Source organism: Adiantum capillus-veneris, chromosome 3 (genome assembly GCF_014529385.1).
Source record: "Adiantum capillus-veneris isolate H3 chromosome 3, ASM1452938v2, whole genome shotgun sequence".
NCBI classification, from domain to species: domain Eukaryota; kingdom Viridiplantae; phylum Streptophyta; class Polypodiopsida; order Polypodiales; family Pteridaceae; genus Adiantum; species Adiantum capillus-veneris.
In genome coordinates, this window is record NC_140933.1 from 180870143 (window position 1) to 180876680 (window position 6538).

Consider the following 6538-nt stretch of genomic DNA (forward strand, 5'->3'; position numbering starts at 1 on the left):
ACCATCTGCAGCTTCTCATGGTGTTCAGCCCTACTGCTATAAACATAGAAGTCATCCATAAAAGCTTTAACAAAACTACCAATGAATGGTTCCAACACCCAATTTGCTCTCTTTTGATAGAAGGAAGGTCCATTTGACAACCCAAATGGCAATACTGTGTAGCAATAGCAGCCCCATGGCGTAATAAAAGTTGTCTTTGTGAGGTCTTTAGAGCAATCTTCAATTGAAAATAGCCTGAAAAAACCATCACACACACTGTACCTCTCATAACCTGCCATTGAATCCAAGATCTGATCAATGAATGGAGAGGATATGGGTTCTTCTTAGTGGCTGTTGTTTAAGGGTTTAAAGTCTACACAAATTCTCCACTTCCCATCCTTCTTTGGATTGACTACAACTGGACTCACCCATTCTGTGGTCTCCACAGGGACTATGAACCCTGCCTTCAATAACTTGTCCACCTCTTCTCGCAAGGCTTCCATTTGCTCTTGACCCATCCTTCTTACCTTTGCCGCACTGGCTTAGCACCTTCTTTCAGCTCTATATGCATCTCTTCGCCCTTGAACCCTCTGATATCTTCATATGAAGTAATGAACAAATCAGGAAAACTAGCCAGCATGTGCAAATATATATCCTTCTCCATAGTTGAGAGGTCTCCACTGATCATTTCTGTCATCAATTCCTATTTCTTTGACAACTCAACCTTGGTTTGCATCAGCCCTTCAATCACTTCATAAGGCCCTTCACTTTCATCTTCAACCTCATTCGCAAATGCAACTAAACCAAACTCCTGGATTTCTTTGTCCATCAAAAGAAATGCAACATCAACATCCTCATCACTACTGATAGTGCTATCACTGTCCTCATCTGTCACCGTGGAAGAGTCTTCATCACTAGACTCATCCTCATCTTCATAAAGCTCCCTAATCGTTTCCTTGTGTCCATATTATAAAGCTTCTTGGTACCTGTCTTTCCATAGAGGCTAATCGTACCATGTCGCCAATCTTGAACAGCTCCCACTGCACGTAACCATGGTCTCCCCAGTATAATAGGATATGCTCCCAACCCTGCTGGCATCACATGAAAATCAACCACTGCCTTTGCATCATATGCCTCCACTTCTAAGCTCTTTACAACACCCAAGCATTTTACTTTTTGATGGTTTGCCAATCTGATCCGAAAACCCTGACACCCCAGCCACTGTGAGACCCATCTTCTCAACGCATGAGTGTGTTATGACGCATATTTGGGCTCCGCCATCCACATAACCTTGTCCCAAATTTTCCTTTTATGCCACACATCTACTATTGGACAAATGTCTGGTAGCTCATCCATTGCCAACACCTTTACTGAACCTCTCTCTGGCTCTTTCTCCATTGGGTTAACCATCCTCTTCCACTGTCGCTTTAGCTTAGGCACCATCTCTATAAGCTGCCCAAAAGTAACATCTGCCTTCCTGCTCGTCAGATCCTCCTTCAAGTCATAGCTTAATTGCCCATCCCCTAGTGGAAAATCTGAAACATGAAACTTTCGACGAGCTCTCCTTTTCCTCTTGGCCTTGACATCCTCGCCTTCATGGCTCTTTCCTTTCTTCTTACTAGGACTGGGGCACTTCTTCCTTCCTTATCCTCTGTGGTCCTCTTCCCAATAGGCATCACTAATGTATCCTCTAGCTTTGATGCCTTCTCCAAGGTGACTACACTTAGCACTTTTGTCTTTCCCTTTTCCTCCTGGGTCAGTCCACTGGTTCCTTCGTCTCCCTTAATTTTGATGCCATAATCATTTGACCTAGTTAGCACCTGTCTTGGCAATGGATACATGTCTCCCCCCATCCTTGGTGGCTTATCACATTGCGGACTGATGTGACCCAACTCTCCACAATTATAACATGTGGGCGTCTGCCTCCAGTACCTACCATTGCTTTGTCCAACACCATTCCTAGGCTTTCTTCATCTCGTGGCTGATTTGCAAACCTCCTTGACCTCGATTATTTCCCACTTGACCTAGCATGTTTAGGCTGAGATTCTTCATCAAATCTACCACTTGCCTCATGTCTTGCCTTAGCCCATCATCTTGCACGATGTAGTGACCACTGCTGGATAACCTGAGTAGTAACAGGAACCACTGGTTCATGATGAACCCCTGACATGCGACCTTGTAAAGACTCTATAGGCTAAAATTCAGACCTCATTGGCAAAGACTCCACCCCTAACTGGCTCATTTTCCTCAACTTCCACTCTTTGTTCCTTGCTACCTCTAGTGCATCTTCATATGTCCTAGGCTTCTTTAGCTCCACTCTCCAACGTATATTCTCCCAAAGACCAGCCAAGAACCTGTCCTTCTTCATCATGTCAGGCGGGGGTACCTGTGGTGCTAAGGCCTTGCACATCCGCTCCCATGCAATGAGAACTTACGTATGTACGCATCTACTGGCTCACCTTCCTTTTGCACCAAACCTTGTACTTCTTGCCACACTTTGTCAGGATCTTCTATCTTCACAAACTCCACTTCCAACCCATGCTTTAGATTGTCCCAACTCAATCTTACAGGTGGATCCGCTGCACGCAACTCCTCTTCAAATGTTTTGGACCAAGACTCGTGCATCACTCTTCAAACAAATTTGGAGAAGACGTAACATTTGCGCAGGGTCATGAATCTGGTTGCTAATGCAGGCAACCTCCATCTTTTCCAAAAATCTTCCACATCTTCATCACTTCTTCCATGAAACTCCGGATAAGAGAAAGCCATGCTACCCAAGTTACAATGCTTTGAGAACCCTTTGAACACACGTGCAAGAACCCAAAACTTTTGACTACCCAATCCCCAGAAACTTCAATGGAGCTCAACTTTAGATAAGGACAAACACATGCACATCAAATGAGTTTTCATAGTTGATCATCGGAATTACAACAGGCAAAGGACATTCCAAGATCTCTCGTAATCTTCTTGGCCCGAACATAAAGACTATGCGCTGCTGGAAAAAATCTTCCTGGACACATGAACATTTATCTGGATTCTTTGAGTTAAATGAAATGGAGTGAATTGAGGGCCATTTTGATCATCCATTAAAGCCAACCATGAACCTCCCAAGAAGGCACACCTGACTAACCTCTGATTTTGCCAAATTTCAGCAGCATAACAACATAAATGGCTCAAAAGACCAAAAACCAGCCATCATAACTTGGAAAATTTCGACAGAGTTTCCCCGAAGTAGAGCAGTAGGAACCAAAAATATAGACTGTCTATGTATGCATAAACTGTCAACAATAGAACCCGAGCATCAAGTAGGACTCACTAGTACATAGCCTATGGCGAGGTCACAAAAAGGGTGCTCCAGCTACCTGTATCACTTAAAAGGATCTCCACATTTGAGAATCCCCCAGCTCAATAAAAACCTCACGCTATCGACCCTCACACGAAGGCTAATGCAAATCGCGTATAGTCAAGTCTCAGAAATGACTATCTTCCAGACCAAGTCTCAGAAATGGCTGGGACTGCCAAATACAACCAAGTATGGCTCCACAAATGCGTACAATGGAAGTTTCCACAAGTAACGTACAATCCAACAGATAATGCGCTCAAACACGCGCCAAAAGATGCATACCACAAACTGCAGGTGACACCACTGCTAGTATATATTTGTACTCCAGCTACATGTACCTGTGTGAGTCATTGTACCTGTACTGTCCCTGTACCTGTAACCTGTAATCTGCAATCTGTAATCCCGAATCTCGAAGCTTGAAGCTCGAAGCAGAAGGTACTCGAAGAAGATCCTTCCATGGGGGCGCCAAAAGAATGTGAGTGGATGAAAACACACACAGCGCCTCTATAACGCCGACACACACTCTTGGAAGGATATACACACACACTATGGGGCACCACTGGCTTACACAACACACCTGGCCGAGACAGGGAACACACCTCTGGAGTGAGAGGAGAGAGATTATCCACTTGCCCCTCACACAGACACATACACACACACACACACCACACACACACACACACACACACTCACACACACACACTCACACACCCAAAAAACTCAGCTCAAAGAGAGGAGAATTTCTGATGTTTAGATACAATTGAGCTTGGGCCAACACCAATGGGGCAAATAGCTCACACAATATGGGTAAAATGAGCCAGATACAATCACAAACTAGAGCAGAAACTTCGCTCATAGGAGAAACTACACAGAAAAACAGTAGGAAAGAAGATGAGGAATTTGGCAAATGGATAGCACCATTGCGTCCGGAATGCCAAAACCCCAGTCTACAATGTCAAAGTGCTCAAATCCGACTCGGGATGAGCAGTTTACGGCCAAAACAGGCTCCAAAATGAGCACAAAAACACACCTGCGGTTGTTCCTCCTTTCTCTCCATGTTGTTCTGGTCTTCTCTGTGTTTTTTCAGTTCCCACATTTAGCTTTATTAGTTGGGCACGTGGCCTTTTAGATGACCTCAAAACGGACCAAAAAACAAACGAACACATCAATATTGTCCTGGATGACCAACACAGGCCCAACAACTGTTTATATAAATGACCTAAGTGAAGTGCCCAAAATGAATTAAAAGACAGCTCATTGCATGCGGCTGAGTTTCCCGTGTCAAGTTAGGATGAGCGCTTCAATGAAGACTTGATGGAGGTTCGAATGCACGAATACTGCAAGCACAAGCGTTCTGAAGTACAAAAAGCAATAAAGCATGGGTGGAACAGACCATATTGGCTGGCCGGGAGAAGATTAGAATAATGCGAAGCGAGCAGCGCGTGAGAATCCTGACAAGTGGAAGCAAAAAGGAGGCAGCCAAAGCGCGAGTAGAGGCAAGGAGCTCGCACCACTTGGGGAGCGGCGGGTGGGCATCATTTGAGGTCGATTTTGTAAGTGTCCATGTGTGGCCGCCCTTGAGAAGACAAGTCCACTTTTGAATTTGGCCCTTGATTGACTTCCGACCACCGACCACCATCGGCCATTGACTTTCGACCACCGGCCATCGGCCATTGACTACCGGCCATCGATCAATTGGCCAACCGACCGGTCGTTTTTCGATCGCCGTCCGGCCATAATATTCCAACGAAAAGGAATATTCCAATACAAGGGGTAAATCAGGCTCCATATTTAACAATCTCCCACTTGGAGACTGATCTCCAAACCAAACCTGTGACTGCTTTCCATCCTGGATTCTTATCCTTAAATGCTGATTAAAGATGAGCAAAAACTCAACTTCTCCTTGTTGACCACCTTTGTAAACATGTCTGCAGGATTTTCACTTGTATGCACCTTTCCTAGCTTTAGTTGTCCCTCTTCCAAAAGAGTGCGTATGATGTGATATCTCACCTCAATGTGCTTTGTCCTTGAATAAAAGGCTGAGTTCTTTGCAAGATGGATACTGCTTTGGCTATCACAGTACAAGACACAATTGTCTTGTTTCAATCCAAGCTATTCTAAGAATATGTGAAGCCACATAATTTCTTTGCTTGCCTCCGTCATTGCTACATACTACTCTGCTTCCGTGATAGAAGGTGAGACCACTTTCTACAGCTTTGAGGCCCAGCTTACTGTTGTGCCTCCAATCGTGAAGACATAGCCAGTAGTGCTCCTTCGAGTATATTTGTCAACTGCCATATCTGCATTAGCATACTCTTCTAAGAAAATATTAGTTCCTCCAAAATACAAAGCATTTATTGTTGTCCCTTCTAGATACCTAAGTATCCACTTCACAGCTTGCCAATGCTCTTTACCTGGGGTGTCCATGAACCTACTTATAACTCCCACTGCCTGTGTGTCTGGCCTTGTCTAGACCATAGCATACATAAGAGAACCTACCACTACAGCATATGGAACTTTAGACATATAGGCTATGTCCTCTTGCGTCTTTGGACACATATTCTTGGTTAGTTTAAAGTGACCAACCAAAGGTGTAGAAATTTTAGAATACATAAGAGAAGTTACCGCTCTATAGCATATGGAACTTTAGACATATAGGCTATCTCCTCTCGTGTCTTTGGACACATATCCTTGGTTAGTTAAAGTGACCAGCCAAAGGTGTAGAAACCATTTTTTGCATTTTGCATTGCAAACCTTTCTAGTACCTTCTTGATGTAATCCTCTGGAGATAGCTTTATTGTCTTCTTCGTCCTGTCCCTTGATATCTTCATACCAAGTATCCTCTATGCAACACCTAAATCTTTCATTGAAAAAGATTTAGACAGGTCCTCTTTTAGGTCTTTGATGTCCTGCATGTTAGCACTTGCAATCAGCATGTCATCAACATACAATATTAGGATGATGAACTTCCCATCTCTCAAATTCTTTGTGTAGATGCAGTGATCCGAGTTGCATCTTGTGAATCCATGATCCAACATCCATCGATCGAACTTCAAGTACCATTGTCTTGATGCTTTCTTTAAACCATATAAGCTCTTCTTTAATCTGCAACCAGTTTCTCCTTACCTTTTACTTCATACCCCTTTGGTTGAAGCATGTAAATTTCCTCCTCTAAGTCATCGTGAGGGAATGTCATATTTACATCCATTTGCTCAA